The following is a 22,902-nucleotide window of genomic DNA, read 5'->3' as shown; positions in this document are numbered from 1 at the left end:
TTCGCTCTTTGTTCGACGTATTTACAGGAAATTGGTAACTCGTCGAGGAGTACTGGGGTAAAAGTTTTTCATATTTTTTCATCTCCTAATTTTTTTCTTAATAAACTTGAAAAACCTTCTTATTTTCTTATCGATAAAAGCGAAAATATTGGAAAGTGATTACTTATCCAAAGCGATTTATTATTTTTTTCTTTTTTCTACAACCTCGCACCTCTCTTTTTTCAAGAAACTTTTTTCCAATTTTATCCTTTTTTCTTCGCCTTAATTACTTTTCTAATACCTTTTAATCTGTGATACTGGATATTTAGAAATGGAGAGGGAAGGAAATTCTCGAATTCTTTACTTTATTTTAATATACGAGTATTCGAGAAATTACGTTAGGGGGAAACACGAGACGGAATACAAAAGGAATACAAAATTTTTACACGCGACCTTAACTTTACCGGACAGAGAGAGCCGGAAACTCTAGCGAGGTGAAGAAAGAAAGAAAGAAAAAAAAAAATTCCAAACGAAACTCCGACGCTCGTAAAAATGTAAAAATTATTTTGAAAAAAATTTCAAAAATCGGATACGCACATTTTAAACACCTCGATAAATTCCTGATACCAATGCAATATTTCTCTTCGATGCAATATTTTCTACGAAATTATCCGGTTTATTTAGCTTGGAACAAAGGCAAATATGTGTGTCTATATTTATATATATATATAAATATATATACATATATATATATAGAACGTGTATACGAATTTATTCGCTTATCTTTTTAACTGCGGTCGAAGCTTTTCCCAAACAGCGAACGAGGTTGACCAGAATATTCCAGTAAATACTATTCCACACGCGCGAACACCACTTTAAAATTGTTATCCGAAATGTACACGGTTTACTATTACGAGATGAAAAAAAAAAGCTAGGAAAAAAAAAAAAAAAAGGGAAAATCTTTTTATCGAACTTTGATAGCGCGTTGTTAATGTCATTTCATCGAAATCTAAAGCACAAACTGTTTTCATTTAGTGTTCTCCACTCCTCCCTCTCCCTCTCATTCCCTTTGAGAGCTATGAATTGATGGGATAATTGAGGCCGTAGCTCTATGAACTCGATCTGTTTGCATTGCATCCGTTTCCATTCGATAAATTGTTTCACCCTGTATTTTTTGTTTTCTCTTTCATTTTTTTCTTTTTTTTTTTTTCTTTTACAAAAATCCGCGTTTTCTTACAACCCATTCCAAGACAATCGAAGGCGAGAAACTATGATCGGGAAGTCGAACGAAGAATTTTCGTTCAACTTTAATCGATTTACATATTTCATACGATAATAATTTTTACGTTTTTTAAAATTTATTCATTCCTCGTTCCGCGACTCAATGACCGGTTTAATTAATTTTCTATTCGAATTATTTATTTTTCACGTGTATTTGCACGTTGCACGACGATTCGAGTTTTCCCAGTGAAACGTAATTTTTTTTTCTTTCTCTCCTTTTTTTTTCGAAATTTTAAATTAATAAATTAATACGAATCATTCGATCAACCCCTAAAGGGTTAATTAACGGTTTTCCTAATCATCGAGATCACCATATTTCGCGCGGCAGGTGCCCGCGACGTTCATAAAGGGTTAATGAATTATTTATCATCATCGTAAATTTTCGAATTATCCGTTATTTATACGCGATTAATCCGTAGTCAACGAGTCGAACGTCCCTCGTATTATTCGTCATTACCTTGCAACTTCGTTATCACGGGAACACGGAGAAAATTCCATAAGCCTCTTTCCACCAACCCCTCTATCAACCCCCGGAGAAACGTTTCCCTCCCGTAACGATTTACACGATAAAGCCATTGTCCCTCGCAAAACTCTTTTCTTTCGAAGAGATTACGTTAGCGCGTAATTTACAACGCGACCGACCCTCCCCCTGGTGCATTTGTCGCACCAGGAAACACGGAAACGCGAATTGAAAGGATTCGCTCGATTCGCGCAAGAAATCTATTTGTAACGTTTTCCTTTTTTTCCTCTTCCTTCCTTTCCCCCGTCGCTCTTCGTGTAAACGCTTATGCATGGTTTGTTACAAGCGAGCAGCAACGTTTGTCCCGGATATTTGAAAACGTCGCGGTTGAAAAAGAAGTAAAAGAATAATTTGTAAACGCGAATGTGTGTGTGTGAGTGAGTGGACGAGCTGTACAGAGGAATGAAAAAGTGCAATATGTTCCTGGATAACGTCGTCGTCATTTGTACCTGTTGAAGAAATCGTGCAACGCTCCGACATTATTCCTTGTCCACGATTGCTGCCCATTTCTGTCGTCTTGAACCACGACGACTTTCACGAGATCGTCGAAGAGATCGTAAGATTACCGAATCGATTATTCCTTTGACATTTTCTTTAGGTTTAACATTGTTATTCTTTTTTTAATAATACGGAGGAGGGGGAGAATTGTAGTATTGTTTAGAGTAGATGTTTCTTTTGATATTGGACTAAGACTCATCGAGGGATTCATTGAAATGTTTCGATTAAATTAATTTTGATGAGGAAAAAAGAGAGAGAGAGAGAGAGAAGAGTACGTTAAAGAAGAAAAAGAAGAAAGGAAAGGAGGATTGGAAGTAAATAGGAAGATCTGAATCAAGATCTAGTGTCGTGATTTTATCGAGATGACGCGTTGAATTGAAATAGTGAAAAGGAAAAGATAAAGGTCCGAGGCGAAGGAAAAGGAAAAGAACGAGATAAGGAAGACGAAAGGAAAGAATAAAAGAGTAAAGAAAGAATATCTACATCAACATCTAGAATCGTAATTTTATCGAAATAACATGGAGATAAAGGAAAAAAAGGGAGGAAAAAGAAGATAAAAATCCGGGCGAAATAGAAAGAGAAACAAAGAAGAAGAGAAAAGGAGGAGGAGATTAGAAATAAATATAAAAACGAGAGAAAAGGACAAGATACATCAGAATGATAATCCCATAAAATAAACGTGTACCTACGTAGAATTAAAAAAGGGGAGAAAGGAAAAGACAACAAAAAAAAAAGAATGAACGAAAGGGAATAAATACCGATATCAACGTCTAGAATCGTAATTTTATCGAAACAACATGGAGATAAAGGGAAAAAAGGGAGGAAAAAGAAGATAAAAATCCGAGCGAAATAGAAAGAGAAACAAAGGAGAAGAGAAAAGGAGAAGAAGGATTAGAAATAAATATCGATAAAAACAAGAGACAAGATACACCAGAATCATAATCCCATAAAATAAACGACGTGTACCTACATAGAATTAAAAAAGGGGAGAACGAAAGGAAAAGATAAAACAAAAAAAGAACAAACGAAAGGCAATAAATACCGACATCAACATCTAGAATCGTAATTTTATCGAAATAACATGGAGATAAAGGGAAAAAGGGAGGAAAAAGAAGATAAAAATCCGGGCGAAATAGAAAGAGAAACAAAAGAGAAGAGAAAAGGAGCAGATTAGAAATAAATATCGATAAAAACGAGAGACAAGATACACTAGAATCATAATCCCATAAAATAAACGACGCGTACCTACGTAGAATTAAAAAAGAGAACGAAACGAAAAAAAAGAACGAACGAAAGGGAATAAATACCGACATCAACATCTAGAATTGTAATTTTATCGAAATAACATGGAGATAAAGGAAAAAAAGGGAGGGAAAAGAAGATAAAAATCCGGGCGAAATAGAAAGAGAAACAAAGGAGAAGAGAAAAGGAGCAGATTAGAAATAAATATCGATAAAAACGAGAGACAAGATACACCAGAATCATAATCCCATAAAATAAACGACGCGTACCTACGTAGAATTAAAAAAGAGAACGAAACGAAAAAAAAGAACGAACGAAAGGGAATAAATACCGATATCAACATGTAGGATCGTAATTTTATCGGGATAAACGTTGAATTAAAAGGGAGGGAGAAAGAGCGAGGCAGAGAAGAGGCCAAAGGTAAAAAAGGGAGAGAGAAGAAGAAGAAGAAGATGGGAAATCGAGGGAGGAAGAGGAGGAGGAGGAGGAGGAGGAGGGAGGTTTACAGGCTTCTTGTCAAAAAAGATGAAGTCACCGGTGGTTTTGGGGCGGCACTGAGAACAGGGGTGGACGAGTTGTTTAAGGTAGGGGGCATGCGCGGCGTCCGGGGGTGCAGGCGGCCGCCAGGGGGTTAGTCGCTTGCCAACAACACGACGCGACGCGTCGCTTGCGCATCGCGATCGCTCGACCAGTTTTGCCGCGTATCACGCTCCGTACGTACGTACGTACGTACGTACGTACGCTCTCTCTTCGTCCTTTCTCTCTGCCTCTTTTCCTCGTGTATTCCTCCCTTTCCACGCGCATACATCGACGCGTCGAGGGAGAGAAAGAGAGGGAGAGCGAGAGATAGTGAACGAGCGCGCGCCAGTGTGTGTGCGCCAGTGTGTGTGCGCGCGTGTGTGTGTGCATTCCTCTCTACACCGCGGCGGGATTCATCTTTCTTTTCCCTTTTTTACCGCGTTTTCCAAAGTTTCGCCTCACAGTGCGCGAACATTATTAATGGGAAAGTCCCCGTTTACGTAATAGGCAGGATTGTACAAGCCAAGGGTTGTGCACACGGCTATTCCCCTGGATATTCACACTTTTGTGACAGTTACATGTACGGAAAGTGATCCCCGTGAAGGTTTATGAACCGGGTATTATGCGTGAAGATGAGAACGGTGGTGGATAGGACTTTGGAGTGGGACGTGGATCGAGAACTCGGAAGGGAATCGAGAATTCTCTCTTGGTGAACTTGGTGACGAGGTGAACAGGTGTCGAACAGGGAGGATCGAAGTGATCGGGAGGAATCGAAAGTGCGTGGAGAAAGTGGACCGAGGGTGAGGATTTTCTGGTTTTCGTTTTTTTTTTCTTTTTTTTCTTTTGTTCTCCTTTCGCGTGTCTCTCTGTCGTGATACGCCCGTCGTGATATTCCGCGTCGTCTCCATCTGTGCACGGCGAGGAAATACTGGTGATATATACGCGAGTGGCCGAAAATTTGCCATTCAGAGTACTGCAACGTGTTACCGTCATTGCGGTGAACGACGCGAAAAAGTGCGCGTAACTTCGATCTGTGCAAGAAACTGTTATCCACTGCTTCTCTTTTTTTTTGGGGGGGAGAGATCTTACGCGTTTATCCGACGAGCAACAAGGGGGAAGCGAAGGTACGTTCCTCCTCGATTATTTAACACGAGAGAAAATAATCCACGTGTATTTATCCTTCCCTTTGGAGTTTGGAATAATTTATTCTAAATTTCCTCTCGATTCTTTCAATTGTTTTATATATTCTTTTTCTCTTTTTCAATTAAAACGAGATAAAAATTTATATTTCGTATTGAATACGGGCGAGATATTACACCGTGGGCTGATCGTTCCCCGGATACCTGGGAATTTATCGGCTCGATTTATATGATAATTACACCGCGAGAATATATCCAAATATATCCTCGGCCGATTTTTCTTCTTCGCGCGATGAAACACGAGATACGGATGTATCGATGACAATGTTACAAGGGGGGTAAATGTAAATCTATCCAGGATTGATTGAAAACGCGTTAATGTAATTTACATAATAATTATAGCATAAATCGATAGGAATTAATTTGATAACAAGAGATACTTTGCTCGGAACGGGATTAAATAGGTGTAGCGATACACAAGAGGCAACCTAACAATTATACCACGCCACTCCACGTACGTGTTATATTCGTTATAAAGCGCGCGTGCAATATATAAATGTATATAGTGTATCGCGGATACTTATAAGCTGTGGCTAACTCGCTCAAATACATTATGTAATACGGGCATACATTGAAACTAATTACGTAACTTTGTTTTCCGTTTTAACAATGAAATTACTATATTATCTAGCAGAACGTGGACCACGGTGCACATCGATGCATAGGGACCACCACCACCACCATCACCGTTACCACCACCACCACCACGTTGATTTTGTAATTTAATTTCGAAATTCTGCCCCGGGCTAGGATACTCTAGGAGCGGAGAAGGATAGCAAGGAAGAGGGCGTGTATTTCTACGCGGAAAATCGGAGTTTATCCTAAGATTCCGTGCAAAATTCTCCTCGCCGAATAATAAGCAAAACTTTTCGAAGTTCAAACATACGCGTATATCGAGGGAAATTCGGCTACATCCTCGCTATTATTTCCGAGTCAAGCGTCGGAAAGAGAATTCGTCGCTTTCTTATTATTTTATTATTCGATTTCTGAAATTTTTGAAGAAGAAAAAAATTCGATTCGATTTCTTTGCATACAATCCGTTACAATTTCACAGAGTGGTCGGAAAGAAAATTCGCCCCTTCTTTGCGTTTGTTATTCGATTTCTGAAATTTTTGAACAAGAAAAAAATTCGATTCGATTTCTTTGCATACAATTCGTTACAATTTCACAGAGTGGTCGGAAAGAAAATTCGCCCCTTCTTTGCGTTTGTTATTCGATTTCTGAAATTTTTGAACAAGAAAAAAATTCGATTCGATTTCTTTGCATAGAATTACAATTTCACAGAGTGGTCGGAAAGAAAATTCGCGCCTCTTTGCGTTTGTTATTCGATTTCTGAAATTTTTGAACAAGAAAAAAATTCGATTCGATTTCTTTGCATACAATTCATTACAATTTCACAGAGTCGTCGGAAAGAAAATTCGTCCCTTCTTTGCGTTTATTATTCGATTTCTGAAATTTTCGAAGAAGAAAAAAATTCGATTCGATTTCTTTGCATACAATTCGTTACAATTTCACAGAGTGGTCGGAAAAAAAATTCGCCCCTTCTTTGCGTTTGTTATTCGATTTCTGAAATTTTTGAACAAGAAAAAAATTCGATTCGATTTCTTTGCATACAATTCGTTACAATTTCACAGGGTGGTCGGAAAGAAAATTCGTCCCTTCTTTGCGTTTGTTATTCGATTTCTGAAATTTTTGAACAAGAAAAAAATTCGATTCGATTTCTTTGCATACAATCCGTTACAATTTCACAGAGTGGTCGGAAAGAAAATTCGCTCCTTCTTTGCGTTTGTTATTCGATTTCTGAAATTTTTGAACAAGAAAAAAATTCGATTCGATTTCTTTGCATACAATTCGTTACAATTTCACAGAGTGGTCGGAAAGAAAATTCGCCCCTTCTTTGCGTTTATTATTCGATTTCTGAAATTTTCGAAGAAGAAAAAAATTCGATTCGATTTCTTTGCATACAATTCGTTACAATTTCACATAGATTACAGATTCTCTTCGTGCGCGAAAAACAAGTATTTTATCTGATTTCCTTCTTTTTTTTTGAAAAAGGTCAACGATTCCGTCGCAGAAAAAGGAAAAAAAAAGAGGGGAGAGGATCGTTAATTGTTTTTATTTTCACGTGACGCGAAATTGTCCATCAACGTTGACATCGATATCAGCATACATCGCGTGTCTTCCCCCTAGGATTAAATGAGCGACGGTAACGTAACGTTCTCGTTTTAATCGAAATCGAGGCATCGCGCTTACTTACCCGAAACGGGACGTGCTTTTTCGATAATGGTCAATTTCGTTTTCGCAATGATCGATAAATGCTCTGCAATCTCGCTACAATTATAACGAAACGTTGGAAAGACATGTTCCCTCTCGGATTACAATTTTGTACCGTGAATATTTCTTTCAATTGCAAATAAAAATTGTCCTTTTTTATTACGAATAGAAATGTTTCTCTACGAAATTTTTGCTCTACAATCGATCGTTTAAGGGAAAATTAAAGAGTTGTCCGTTTAGAAAGCTCAAATTGTTGAGCAATTTGGGACTCGAAGTTTTTGCTCTGCGATCAGTTTTAGAGGAAAATTTAACAAAAGGGTTGTCCGTTTAGGAAATTCAAGTTGAGTAATTGGAACTCGAAATTTTTGCTCTCGACGATCATTTTTAGGGGAAAATTTAAAAAAGGGTTATACGTTAAGGTTATACGTAAGAAACTGAAGATCAAACTGTTGAGCAATTGCTACGTACACGAGTAATTGTGATAGTGGAGCAGTTGGCAGCTGTGGGTAACAGTAAGCTTAGTAAGGCCTAAAGTCTCAACCCCCGGGTTCATTAATTTTGTTGGCCATAACTTGGTCCTCTGTTGCCCCGTGTAACACTGTCCTAAAGTGAAGCTTCCTCGAGTTTCCACTCCACTACCGGCTTTGCCCGACATTACTCGCGAATAAATTCCCAATATAATAGATCCTGGTAGGGGCCTAGAATTCCAAATTCTCGCACCGCCGGTTTCCAAGCATTCCCATTAATGTCATTATTGCCTACGTATAAACAAAACACCAGATTCATTGGGGGGAGATCCCTGAAATCCCCTCATTTGACTAATTTTCCTGTTCACAGCATTGTTTTCGGATTACAACGATTACAACATCACGCCTCAAAATCCCCTCCACCAATTTCACCGTCCATTAACATCGACCTCACCGCAAAGCCTAAAATCTCAAGTCTATATATATTCCACTAATTTCGCCAATTAATTTCGTTATCGACTTATTGGCTAACGCATGTACTGAGACTCAATGAATCTTGGAAATCTCTTCACTCTACTAATTTCCATTGTTACATTACAATGTTTTCAGCTAGCAGATAACAGCAATATGTAAAATCTCAAGCCATAGTCCTTCTTTACTTCGCTCTTGGTAAAGAGAAGAAAATTCTTGAAGCGACATATAATCTCTCCTCTTCTCACATTTTCCCCCAATCCTTCGCTAATATGGACGATATTTATGATTAAGATGTTAAGATTAAGGGCCTATGATTAATTTATGATAATAAAACAGCATTTAAAAGTTCGATAAAAAGAGAGAAAGCGCAGGTCAATGGGATCTCGAATAATAACGATCCATCTTCGTTAACCGGAAATATAATTTTGGCAATTGGATTTCATCGATCGGCCGGGTCGAGTATACCTCGAAATATAGGCAATGCGTTACGGTGATGGACATAGAATTGTTCGTAGCTGTGATGCGTTTCCTGTACAATGGGCAAAGAGCAGATTACCAAGGACCGATCGGTCTATGCCATTATAGGGAGGGAACCGATCGATCACGGTGAATTTTTGTCCCTCACTTTCCCGCACTTGTTGTTGTTGTTAGATCGAGATCGGCGAAATATCGGTTAACCGCCAATATTGCTGTGAATTTAATCAATCGAAGTTGTGTCGCGTTTGACGATCAACCATCGGATCGTTTACGATGGTTTCTCGTCGAAGGAAAGAATAATTTTAAATTGGCTCGTTATTGTATTAAAATCCGTGCAACAATTTCGTCTTCTCTATCCAATCATTATTCCACGTTTGCTTTTATTATTGCCAGAATTATTATAGAGCCGTGTGTAACTGATAAATTGAGATGGAGGAGGAAGGAAAAATTGAAAATTGATTGGAAGCTAGGAAGGAATTAATTAAATTGGATTGGAAATTTTATTTTATTTATTTTCCTCTTTTTTTTTTTAATTCGAAATTTAATAAAAAAGGATGATGGGATAACTATTTTAACGGGAACGTGTAACGGTCAATTAAAAAAAAAACGGTCAAGAAAAAAAATTATTTATCAAAAGTTATTATTTGCGCATACCTTGTCTATGTAATTGTATTAATTTTTCCCAATATCCCCGCCTCCGTTGTTTCTACGCGTAAAAAAATATTTCATAACGCGGGGAAAAAACAAATCCTTTCAATGCGATCATCCTTCTCCCCGTAAAACCTCTTCCATCATTTTTATAATGTTCGAATAATCAACACTTGGCCAATTCATCGATCGATAAACACATGAACGAATCTTGCTCGATAATTGTTAGTTAATCGCCTCGTACATTTCAGTATTAATATATATTAGGTCGGTGACGAACGGCCTCGAAACGAAAGATTGATTTGTTTTTTAATTCGAACGCGTCAATTGTCGAACACTGATTCCTCTCGCAATTATGAAATTAATCGCAACGTGGAAATCACTCGTGGGCCTTTAATAATCGTCATCATCAACGTCTCTTTCTACATGATAATCGTCGTGCACGGGCAAATTAAATTAATGTATCCGTCGTTCGAGATCCTCGTCGACGAAGACCCATCCAACGGGTCGAAAAGAAGGGAGGACGAGAGATCGGACAAAGGTTACAAAGGATGGTAATTTCCTGTGGATGTTCGGGGATCAATGTCGGGGATCGCGGTGATCGCGGAGGAGAACAATGGACGATAGATAATTAATTACTTTGATTAGAAGGGAGGATCTGTAATAGAGCGGCCGGCCTCGGCTACCGGAAACCCGGCGGCCGCCCTTTGCATTTCGTGGTCACTTTGTTAATTGCGACTCGATTTATCCGCGGTTCCATTGTGGCCCCCATTTCAAAAGAAAACTATCGCGTCTTTTGTCTACGGATGCTTCTCGAGGAATCTTCTCATCGATGAAAAGAGGTTCGAGTTCCACCCGAATTGGAAAAATGTTCCCCTCTCGTCGCGGGTGACTGGATCTGTTTGTTGGATGAAAAAAGGAAAAAAGAAAGGAGAAGAAAAGAAGAGGAGTAGAACGATCTTCGTTTTCTTCTCGAGTACTTTTTTTCTTGTCGTTTATAAAAAAATTGGATTTCTTAGCGATCCTCGAGTCAGCCAATAATCATTCGATGATGATTCTCTTCTTTTTCACATCTGTGAAAAAATAACAGAGTCGAACGACGTTGAAATTTTTCCTCAAACCATTTTCTTTCTCCTTTCCCCCGATGTTTCTACTTTTAAAATCTAGCATTTCGAAAAAAAAAACATGCGCGTTGTTCCCTTTCGATGTTTAAGAGGATAATTTCGAAGAGAGGCTCTCTCGAAATAATTTTTCTCGAATCCATTTTATAATATTTTCCATCGGGATTCTAGTAGAATACTCCATTTTCCGATATCAAATGTAGATTTTTGCGAAAAAAATATAATACACAGGGATTACGTTATATACGTTATATATATATGTATGCGGCCGAATGATTCGAGGTCTAAAATTTGTTGCCTATTTCAAATCCTTCTGATACTCCATTCGCGGGAGAAGATGGAAAAATATTTCGGGTAATTCAAGGATCATAGGAATTACACACAGGGACACTGATACGTCATATTTTCCCATTTACCCGGGCAAACCACTGTCGGATACGGAATTACGTTATTCCTAATAGGTCACCGAGTTTTTTCCTTCTTTTTTTTTTTTTATCCGAGTTTCGTGGATATTCGACTGGTCGTGTAATTGGACACAGATGCCGCGTTACCTTTCTGAAACCGTAGATACGTATCGTCCATGTATACGTTTCCTCTCAAAACAATTCGATATATTATACATATATTTTTTTTTGCATTCGAGACAAAGATAGCAATAAAGAATAACGAATTACATTTGCATATACAAAACAATTTCGTTGCTTTGCAAAATCGATCGAAATTTCTTATCCTGAGTAATCGAATTCCTCCTTAAAATACGTGACACGTTACGACACATTTTGTAAAATGATCGTGTCTTTTGTTCTCTAATTTTCGTTTCATTTCCCGACGACGTTTGGTCACGAATGGTCACTGGAATCAATGGTTCGTGGAAAATTTCCTTATTTAATAACATCTTTGTTTAACTGTGACATTTGTACGCACGAAGGGGGTAAAATCGAAAGTTCGAAGCGCTCGTTCCTTCATTTTTAATAACGCGTCGACACGGATAAAAATTACTTCGTATTAATAGCAACACCGTTGTAATCTTTCGGATGTATACACATCCTGGAAATCCTCTTTAATGGAAAAGTGGAGGAGACGTGGCCGAGCTCTCTACGTATATATATATCTGATAATATCCAACCGTCGAATCAACTTTCGAATTGGGTCGAATATAGAAGGGAGTAGAATGTTTGGTTCCACTCTGCAGTGTATTCGAATATGGATGCAAATTTGAATCAATTAACCTGGCGTGGTGATGTATCGGAAGTGTGAAACGAAAACGCTCAAGTATACGAACGAGGAGATGAGAGATTTTGTAAAATCGGAAAGGAAGAAATGCCTCCCCCTTCCTTATTACGTAATAAAATTATACTTTTGCATTGTTAATCGTGTATATTGCGTGTTACGAAATTACGATATTAATTGCGATCGATAGAAAGTAATGAAAGTTGAATGCAATATTGGAAACGATATTGTTGAAAGTAACGTTTATATTGCGAATTAATAACAACAAATAATGAAACAATAAATGTTAATTAATACTCGTTAAATAATAGGAAAATCGCGAATGAAACTTTTGCAAACACAAAGAGAATTACGTCATAAAAAAAAAAATAATATCCACTCGAGGAAATGGAAGAATCCACGTCATTCGAGTCGCTTTTTTTTTTTTTTTTTTTTGTTTTATCCCGATATCTCGATCGGTTGCCGAGATATAAGAATTCAAAAGCATCTGTGGAGCTTAAAACGGTAATTACGAATGATGCGATCCGATGACCTAGATATTTCTCCTGCGAAATGCGTGAGCTTTTTTCCAGGAATCGCGTCGTTTGGCCGAAGTTTGAGGGGAACGGGAGCGAGCAAGTGTCGAAGATGGCGAACCTATTAAAAATTAACTTTTTGTTTGCACGACGATGTATCGGGAGTCGTATCGAAAAGCGTTTCAAAGGGGAAAGATTTCGACGCTTTCAACGATCGTTCGCTCGCTCGACTGGAAACCACACTATCTTTGAACTTATACAGCGGTTTAAAATTTTCTTAATTTTTAACAGGGTTTGATCGAATTCTAGAGTAAATTAAATTTACAAATATAATTTATTTCTGGTAAAATATTTAATATAATTCTAGGAATAGGATGTATTATAATATAAAATCTATGTTATATTTGCTCTGTGCATTGGTGATTATTTTCTTGAGTAACAAATTCTCTTTTAGAATATTCAAATACCAATAATAAATAACCTTTTATAAATATAATTTTCATTACGCCTTCCAATGTATTCTTCTAAATTACGTATTTTTTTCAATATTCCTCGTTACATTTTATGACACTTTTGTCCTCCATCGTGCACACTCGTGTATACTACGTGTACTGCATACTACACGAAAAAAAAAAAAAGAATAAAAAATAAAAAATTGACGTTCCATTGTTGGATACATGTCAATAGGGAAGGGGGGAAAAAAGAACGAAGAACGTTAAGGGATTACGCTGGAACGTTGCAGCAAGTTTCGAATTTAAATCGCTCGTTATATAACGCGATATTAATTTATTAAATTGTTACCGTGCATTGATTTCGAAGCGGGCCGTTACATTCTACTATATTTTCGCATTAACTCATTTATTATTATAAACACATTGCCACGACCGTGTCACGATATAACTACACGGTGTTTAAAGTTAATTACACACAACTATCGTGTATGAAGCAATATGCTGCATCCGGCAATATAATACGGGCGCTTCATTTCCCGAATAAATTATTTCCTGTCGTTGTTTAGATAAGCAACGCCCGACTATTGAATACGTCGTGCAAATAAATTTCATAACGAGAAAAATTCCTACGTACGTTATATACGAGGTTCACGTGTACGAAATACTTTATCACGATGATTAAAATTTATTTTAATCCTTCGCAATGTAAATACTTTGTGAAAAACTTGGATGAAAGTAAACCCTTTTCGCCGGGGAGGAGGAGATCTTTTGATTTCTCGAGTTCTTTGGTTTTGGCACCCCGACTTATCTCGAAGAATAAATTCATAATTCGCTTGTCTCGTTAAATATTTTAGATTATGATCGTTTTAATTGTTATTTTAAATAATATGTATATATATTTATCGAATGTCAAATTTTTCGGAATCAAAGAGAGGGGGAAAAAAAAATAATTCGACGAAATGGCCGTGTAATTATTTCCATAGTAGCAGTAAAATCGTATTTCGCACCAATTTTCCACAATCAAATCCGCCACCACGTTTTTTTTTTTCTCTCCCTCCCCCTCCCCCAGAGAAAGAGATGAACGGCCAGGTTTGACAATCAAACTTAAATTACATTGCAAAGCCCCGATGATGAAGTACAAGCAGTCGCAGTGGATTAGTTCCCGTAACTAACTGTAATTGCATCTGTCGCGATACCGACCCCGCCCACCTCCATGTTTCTTCTCGGCCGCTCTTTGATAATTAGAAGAAAGTTGTGTCCACCTAACGAACTGCGGACCCTTTGTTCCCTGGAAACAAAAGATAATGGCAATAAAAATCGTGTAGTAATTTTAGCAGGGACGAATAGGGGGTGAAAGGACAGAGAGGAAAGCAGAAAAAAAAGAAAAAAAGAAAACAAGAAGGATGTATAATGCAACATAAAATTGAAGAGAGAGAGAGAGAAAAGTAAATAACTAAATAAAAATGCGAAGAAATAAAAATAAAATGAAATAAAATGATTTAAATGATTTAAATTTAAAAAAAAAAAGAAAAAAGAATAGAGGATGGAAGAAATATTGGAAAGAATGTATTTTTAATTCGGCGTTCAATTCAATTTAATCCGGATAAAATAAATGACGTAACCTGCGATAAAGACGGACGGATGCAACAACGGCTGGCCAGTTCTCTTCTTCTTCTTCTTCGTTTCCACGAGCGAAAGAACGAGTTTAATTATTCAAAGACGAGAGGTAAGCTCGTTAAGTGACACTGCCGCCATTATTACCTCTATTCCCGCGATTTCTCCTTACTTCATTGTACTGGGTTTTATTCATATATACATGTGCGTACATACGATTCTTATCCTTTGTATTAAACGTAATCTTGGTTGTTAAGTGGACTTTACGTCAGGATTTATATCACTTAACACCGAAATGGCCCCACTGTCCATTCAATTGAATATAATCGTATTAGAATCTTTCGTGTCGGTTCGCTCGCTACGATGAAATACTCGTAACAAAAATGAAGAGAGAGAGAGAGAGAGAGAGAGAGAGAGAGAGAGAAAGAGAGAGAGAGAGAGAGAGAGAGAGATTGAATAAACGCCGAGAAATAAATTCGCTGGTTTGGTTAATTCATAGAATATAAACGAAATTGTAAAAAAAAGAGGAGAAGAAGAGAGGGGGAGGAAAAAATGGTAATTTTGCCGGGAATAAAAAGCATTTCGTGAAATCTAGAAATTTTTATGTATATTACCCTCACGTGACTTGGTTTCGTTCTGATACGAAGTAACATGGTAATAAAACTGGATGATTAAAAAGAAGAAGAAGAAAAAAAAATAAATAGAAATAAAAAAGAATCACGATATTTGAATCACGAATAAAAGAATTTGATAAAGCGTTGATAAAGCGAATTATCTTCGAGTTTAGTTTATTACCAGCCATTTCCAGTGCACGTTACTTACCGTGGTTTATCACGGTACAATTGACGGATTGATTAAAAAAAAAAAAAAAAAATGTCTCGAAACTCTCCTCCCCGTGGCAAATAAATTTTCCACGGGGGAGGGAATAAGATGGCCGCGTTAAGAGAGAATTAGCACGCGAATTAGATTATTATGCGCATATGAAATTTCCTTCCATCCCCCGTCAAATAAAAATTTTAATCACGATTAATTTCCTTGAAACACATCGCGGTGAACATCGCGTTTTAAAATTTCTTCTTTCAAGCCGACTTGTATAATGCAACGCGAATTAATATAATATAATTCTTTCCTCCCGTTAATGCATTCGACGACAGAATTTTCTTCACGGGAGAAAATAAAGTGACCAACGTTTATTAACGGGGGCGATATCGTTAAGTAGACTTTGCTGGAAAATTTATAATAACGCGCGTGTTACGCTACAATGCAAGCTTCAACGAAAGAACAAAAGAAGAAGAAGAAGAAGAAGAAGGAAAAAGAAAGAGAGGAAATAGTAGCCGAAGAATTATTTATTATTATCTCGTCCGAGACGAGATTGAAAATTAACAACAAGGGTCGACGAGGGTGGACAATGAGATGAAACTGACGAGTCGCGAACGAGCGAGAAAGGTCCGGCGCGGTGTGAAACCGCGTTTTAATTACGATAGGCCGTCCGCGGCCCGCATTGTCATCGGTAAAATATTGAAAATTATTTCTGGGCTACACAGCTAATTATTTTACGACGTGACGAGCAAAATGAAACTGCTCGTTAAAAAAACGGGCGGCAAAGTAGCGGTAGCGTTGTCTCTACCTGTGCCCTCGGATCGGAAATTGAATCTTTTACGCCTTGATTGTTCACCTTCTTTCCAATCGTGCGAATAAAAATCTGCTACTATCTAACGAGGACCTTTGTTTCCTATCCCTCCCTCTTCCCCCTCTCGATTCATCTTCGTCGATTGAACAAAAGATCGGCCCGCTCCGTTGACGTCACGTCAAATTCTATTTTCCAATATAATTGCGTGTAATTGTGCCGCAATCGAATCTCTCGATTTTTCGTTTCAAATTTGTCGAGAGAAGGGGGGGAGGAAGGAAAGACGGAGTCATCGTGATAATTTTCGACGCGCGAAAAGCTCGATATTGAATATTTTTGGAGGAAAGAAAAAAGGAAGAAATTTGATCGAAAGAGCTTAACGCTTATCGACGACAATCGAAGCGATCCCACTTTCGAACATCGAAACGCCGATCTTAATAACGTTTTGTTTCCCCGCTCGCGTCCGACAGATATGAAAACGAATCCTTCTCGGATTTTCTCGCCATTTATTCATCTCTCGCTCCCCCGTCAAAGAAACTCGGAAACCCGCCCCTCGATAATTCACTCTTTCAATCTAATATCGAAGACACTCTAAGCGACAAACCTCCATTTTTCCCCTCCTTTCTTCTTTTCTTCTTTTTTCGAGAATTGTTAATTTGCTCTCGTCATATCGGATTTCTTTATCCGATCCCCCGACTATTATTAAATATAAAAGTTTCAAATTAAAATTCGTTGTACAAACTCGCAAAAATATTTTCAAATTTTCTTTTCTCTCGAGAAGAAGAAGAAGAAGAGAAGAAATTAAAACGAACATCTAAATTTCCCTTCAAAGAGATTCCTCACCCCTATCTCTCTCTCTCTCTATCTTCCACTCAAACTCGATGAATTCTCTCGAAGAACATGCTGCTCGATCGACGGAATGCGAACGAACGTCAAAATCAATGCGGAATAAAGTCACGCCCGATCGGGTTTCCCGAAAGACGCGAGTCCGATACGTTTAGCGGATAAGTCAGTACTCAGCCGGTTTCAAGACAGGGTGTACACGTAGGGGTGGCGCACGAAGGGTCGCTTTTCCGCTGGGAACAGGGACGTCCGTTTGATTACCCATGGTATACCCTCCATCTGGTAATTACCAGTCGAACGCGATATTCGTCACGCCATCTGCTTTCTCTCAGGAGGTCGTTTGGAGAAAGGGGGAGAGGAGGGGGAAGGAATTTCCAATTCGACCCGGTTTTTCGCGTTCGATAACTCTTTTATATGTATATATATATACATATGTGTGCGTGTATCTACGTTTTCGAAACGGCGATTTCTGATGAATCGACAACAAATGAATGGAACGCGAATCCAGAAAGATATCCGTGGCACAAACTCGGTCGTTCGAAGTATCGGTCGGCTGATAAAAAAAAATTCATCCTGAGATATATACATGTATATTTTTCAATAGCTTTTTGATCGGGAAATTGTTTACAAAAGGATCCACGATTGTATACAGTGGCTGTTATTGTTGAGGTAATTATTTAGAGAAAAAAAGAAATAAATGATTCTTGAATAGTTTGTTGTTAGAAGAAGATTTTTATTTGATGTCTTAATTGGTTTATCTTTGATTCTAATCCAATTTAGCTTAGGTTAGATTAGATTGGATAACTTTCTAAATAAACAATTAAGTAAAATTTTTACAAAAGTTATTGATGATAGTGTATTAAAAATTTGTCTTGATTAATCAATCTACAGATTCGATGATATTTTTCTACGACTATAGAAGTTTCATATCGAGGAAGTGAAATTTAATAAAAGAGAATTTCATTAAAGATCTTGAAAAAGTTATACATATTTATTCGTTGTTGCTCTATTTGTTTATCCTGATTCAATTAATTAATTCTCACTATTTACATATATATATCATGATATATGACGTATCTAATTCTCCTAAATTGATAAAGCTGCGTTTACATTATCGCCAACAATTTGCAAACAATTGATCAATTTACTGGAATGGAGTGTCCTCTGTTCGTAAGTGTCCACCACACTGCCAATGAACATAGTTTGCAAACTGTTACGAACTGTTCATTGTAGTTTGCCCCACGCATCTCTTTTCGTAAATCGAGGAAAAATATCAGAGTCACGTATTTGTCGTCGATATTCTTTATATTCTTTTTTACCCTCACCTTATCTTTCGTTAATGGACTTTTTCTTATCTTCTCCTTTTATCTCCAGTTTCAATTTATCAATCCTCCTCCCAAAAAATGAAATAACATATAAATAAATTCGCAAACTAAATTACATTTATTTCTTACCTTACTAACAGTAAATAAATTAATACAATAATGCTCGAATAAAGCACGTTCAACTATCCAAGTGTTTTTTGGAGAATCGTCAACACTGTTTCTTCGACTAGGAAAAAAAGTGAAACCCGAGACGAGAGAGATTTCTTATCGGCGAGACAGAAAAAACTGTTGCGTGTTCCTTCGAGTTCCAATTCCAATTCCAGGAATAACTGCATATCTGTTAAGCGGGCAGAAAAGCGGGCGACGGTTAACCGAGCAACACTGCTACGCCACGTATGTTTCGCTTATATATATATATATATATATATATATATATATATATAAATGTTTTGGGAGGCAAAACGAAGTCATTCCAATTCGTACGACTCGGTAACGAGAAAGATGTATCTATTTCTCGCGAATGTCACGAACCGAGCGACGAGTCGTGGCAGATGTCGGTTTAGTTTAGAAGAGGAAGGGGGGAGGAGGGAAGGTGGAGGAGGAGGAAGAGGAAGAAGAGGTTGGACAGGATGGAAAATCCAACTAGAAATGGAATATAAGCCGGGCTATATATGGAGCCTGGCGAGCAATTTTCAGACAATTTTAGGTAATAACTTTTGCATGTAAAATTACAGTAATACGTTTCACCGTTGGGTCGGCAAGTTGGCCGTATGTATACAAAGGCCAACCAGCCTCTACCTTCTTGCCTCCCTCTGATTTCTCTGGACCGTAATGGTTATACTCCGTGTTATACACCCGGGCGAGAGATTTTAAACCTGCCTCCATCTTTCTCCATCCCTTCGTATTTTCCCTTTCGTCCGGCCCCCGTTTATCGCGAATGATATCTCTCGGCTCGGCCGCGGTTTCGTGACGCGATGCTTATCCCACGGAATTATCCGTTATTTGCTCTTTGATTCCGTATTCCCCGCACACGTTCCTCTCGCGAATATAATAATTTTTCTCCGATCGGAGGAATTATTTTCGATCGAAATAATCTGATTAATTATTAGAGAGGAAAAGAGGAGAGTATAAATTTAATTATCGATTGATCGAATTATAGATCGACAATGTCGAGTGTTTCGTTGCTCAACATGGAACGTTTCGCAAATTTTTATTATTCCGCGTTATAATTTTTATCAAATCGCTCGATGACGAACGACGTAGAAGGTTGAATAGGGGTGCGGGGGGAAGGAAGTTCCACGATCACTGGAACGCTCACTGATCGTGGGATTAATGAAAATTGGTGCGCTCGACCGGTGGACACAGGGATGGTAAATCGATAGGCTTTGGAGAACTTACGCCTCGGCGGAACGAATAGAAAAAAAAAGAAAAAAGAAAAAAGAGCTAAAAAATTAATATGTTTCAGGGATGGGGGGAGATAGGTGGGAGGGGTGGCATCGCGAGGAAGATTTAGAACGTTCGATGAGTCAGCGCGCCCTTCCCCCCCTTCAGGATTCCCTTTAAAATACCGCGGGCAACCGCCATTTACATTTAAATGTAAATAGGGGTCAATGTGGGAAGCATAGCTGCTCGGTAAATCCGAATAAGCTGTTCCTATTTTTATTTAGGGTTAACTTAAGTCGTTAACCCGTGGCAGCGCCACGCTGTATAATTCCTTGGCCGGATTTAGACCGGTGATTTTGCAAGCGGAGCAGCGACGTCGAAACTTGGGGAGAAAAATATTTCAATTTAGTTTGATCGACGCCCGCGGTTAAAAAAAGAAATATCAATGGTTAATTAATCTGATCAAAAGGAAATTAAATTTTAAAATTTAACTTGATATATATATATATATATATATATATATATATATATATATATATATATATATATAATATTATAAATTATTGCTTCAATGTATTATTTGTTAAATTGAAGCTAATTTAATATTCAAATCTGAGAGAATATAAATATACAGGAAGAAATTCTGTCTAAACGTCTCCTGTCAAAATGAACTCCTTAAAATAATTTCCGATATGATTCTCAAATATATACCGCATTAGGAGAAAAAAAGGAATAATTGAATGATTAAAATTAACTCCAACGCGCCGACGTTTCAATTATAATCAATTTCAATTACAAACCATTACAATTACACCATTCAGTATCAAAATCAACTCCTTAAAATAATTTCCACGTGTCATTATGATTCTCAATTACATCAAAAAGAAAAGGAATTTTTATGATTAATCATCAATCGATCAATTCCAATGACAAATCATTGTAATCACGCCATAAATATTATCCAAAAATTAGTCAATATTCAGTACCAAGAACAACTTCTTAAAATAATTTCCTCTATTTTCAGTACATCAAATATTGCATTAGAAGAAAAGGAATTTTTATGATTAATCATCAATCGATCAATTCCAACGACAAATTATTGTAATCACACCATAAATATTATCCAAAAATTAGCCAATTACTTAATATTCAGTACCAAGAACAACTCCTTCAAATAATTTCCACGTGTCACTATGATTCTTAATTACATCAAAAAGAAAAGGAATTTTTATGATTAATCGTCAATCGATCAATTCCAATGACAAATCATTGTAATCACACCATAAATATTATCCAAAAATTAGCCAATATTCAATACCAAGAACAACTCCTTAAAATAATTTCCACGTGTCACTATGATTCTTAATTACATCAAAAAGAAAAGGAATTTTTATGATTAATCATCAATCGATCAATTCCAATGACAAATCATTGTAATCATGCCATAAACATTATCCAAAAATTAGCCAATATCCAGTCCCAAGGACACAACTGTAGATCAGATCAGAAGAGGGGAGTACTATCGCGAATAACACCCTGGTCGAATAAAACATGCAAGATGAGATCCTATGTACTTAAGGGATGATCCTTAGTGGACGCATCTGTCGCTTTCATAAAGGATTCCTGTCCTTTCTCCCCCCTCCCATGGGACCCAGTGAAACACGACCCACGTCTAGCCGCGGTTAGTCACGCGTGTCAAATGAGCAAACTTAAACAGATTATACGCCGATTGCACGATATTTTGCTCGTTCCACGTCATCGCCGGGGGAGAAGACCCTGATTCTCGCGATCCCATCGACAGATGTGCCGGCTAATTTCGCTTCCCCCTCCCTTCCTTTCTTCCTTCTTTCTTTCTCCTCTTCCCTTCTCTCCCTCCGTCACATCCACCCTCGTTTTACGACTCGAAGCGTGGCGTGCCTTTAACAGGGCATCGCTGGAAACAGAAATTCCACTCTCGTTTTCACATCGAGACTGTGAGTATCGCGCCTTCATCGTGATTGTCTTTATTGGATTTCTTCTTTTCTTTTTTTTTTTTTTCTTCTTTAACAACGTCGTAGAAATTTATCGACGTTCGCATTTTACGAGGCAAGCTCGGGTAAAAGTTTTACAGGAGCAGGGTTAGTCTCGCCTCGGTCTCTGATTCATGGGGTGAACATTGATGGCACAGGGGTTGAAAGTTTCAGATGTATATATATATGTGTGTGTGTAATATTTACTAAACTTTATTTGTGTTTGCCTTTCCCTGGTAAATAAATATACCATGGATGGAGGGATAAACTTTTGACCATCTTTGATATCTATGTTATTTTCACGTACGAAGAAATGCTCGTATATAAGTCGTACCACATGAGAGCATCGCGAAGAGATTCAAAATGATACGATCTTTAATCGTCAATTTATCCAACTTTTGTCAGAACATAGGTTTTCCGTATATATATTCTGTTAAGATAAAAACAGGAATATAAAAACCTCACTCAAAACCTCATTAATACGTACATCGTGAAATTAAAAATCGAAGAGGTCTTTGGTCGAATCGAACAACGATGAAATTTGTTTCGTTGAAAAATTTGCGAGACCTTCCCACGAATTTTCGTAAAAGGATTTAGAGATTATCGTGGCTCGAATTTAATCATAGAGACGTAATAGATATATAGTAGAATTATATATAGGAGAATTTTATTTTCAACGAGTTTAAAATTGCATGGGAAGCGCGTGTGGCAACGAAACGAACACGGATACTTGTTTTGCCGAATTTTCCCTGATTCACAGACGGAATACGTAAGCTTTGGAGAAAGATGTTGCACGTTTCGAAATATAACTCATATCCCATTCCCTTTTTCCCCTACCTTTGATCCCTTAAATCCTGTAACGGAATAGTTTTAGCGGCAGTTATATTACCTTAGAAGGAAAATGACTCGTCGCCCTAAGATCAAACGTGGATCGTTGGGAAGCGGGGCCGAAGTTATCGTCGCGAGAGAATATTTTTCACGATATATACGAGGATAACGGACTGGATTTTAATCGAGCAATTTTCCTGTGGTACAGTGAGTCAGAATCCTTTTTTATTATTTTATTTTTTTTTTTTATTTTTAACACTTTTTAACACTTTGAACAAATCCGCTCTAGAAAAATTACAAAAATTGTCCCGGCTGACAGACGAGTGGGAATGGCGAATAAACGTGTATTTCGGAAAATTAATTTTAATTTTCATTTG

The 22,902-nt window shown here is 37.5% G+C and overlaps 1 protein-coding gene and 1 long non-coding RNA gene across 5 annotated transcripts in view; one reads left to right on the top strand and one right to left on the bottom strand.

The window, feature by feature from the left end:
• The first annotated feature begins 4,098 nt into the window (after window positions 1-4,098).
• The window catches only part of LOC726106 (zwei Ig domain protein zig-8), a 73,514-nt gene continuing 54,710 nt past the window's right edge, over window positions 4,099-22,902 (top strand). Inside the window, exon 1 of one of the 3 annotated variants that reach the window (XM_016914056.2) lies at window positions 4,099-4,839. The gene's annotated coding sequence lies outside the window, so the exon portion shown is untranslated. Of the gene's footprint in view, window positions 5,164-22,902 lie in introns of all 3 variants that reach the window. The other 2 variants (XM_016914055.2, XM_001121872.5) reach the window with 2 other exon arrangements.
• The window catches only part of LOC102654507, a 203,892-nt gene continuing 192,481 nt past the window's right edge, over window positions 11,492-22,902 (bottom strand). Inside the window, exons 2-3 of one of the 2 annotated variants that reach the window (XR_001704279.2) lie at window positions 14,010-14,184; window positions 11,492-13,062 (exon numbers count right to left, since the gene is read on the bottom strand). This is a non-coding gene — a long non-coding RNA (uncharacterized LOC102654507). Of the gene's footprint in view, window positions 14,185-22,902 lie in introns of both variants that reach the window. The other variant, XR_003305277.1, reaches the window with a different exon arrangement.

The sequence above is a fragment of the Apis mellifera genome, linkage group LG9 (assembly GCF_003254395.2).
Source record: "Apis mellifera strain DH4 linkage group LG9, Amel_HAv3.1, whole genome shotgun sequence".
In the NCBI taxonomy this organism is placed as follows: domain Eukaryota; kingdom Metazoa; phylum Arthropoda; class Insecta; order Hymenoptera; family Apidae; genus Apis; species Apis mellifera.
This window is presented reverse-complemented; position numbering and strand designations above follow the sequence as displayed.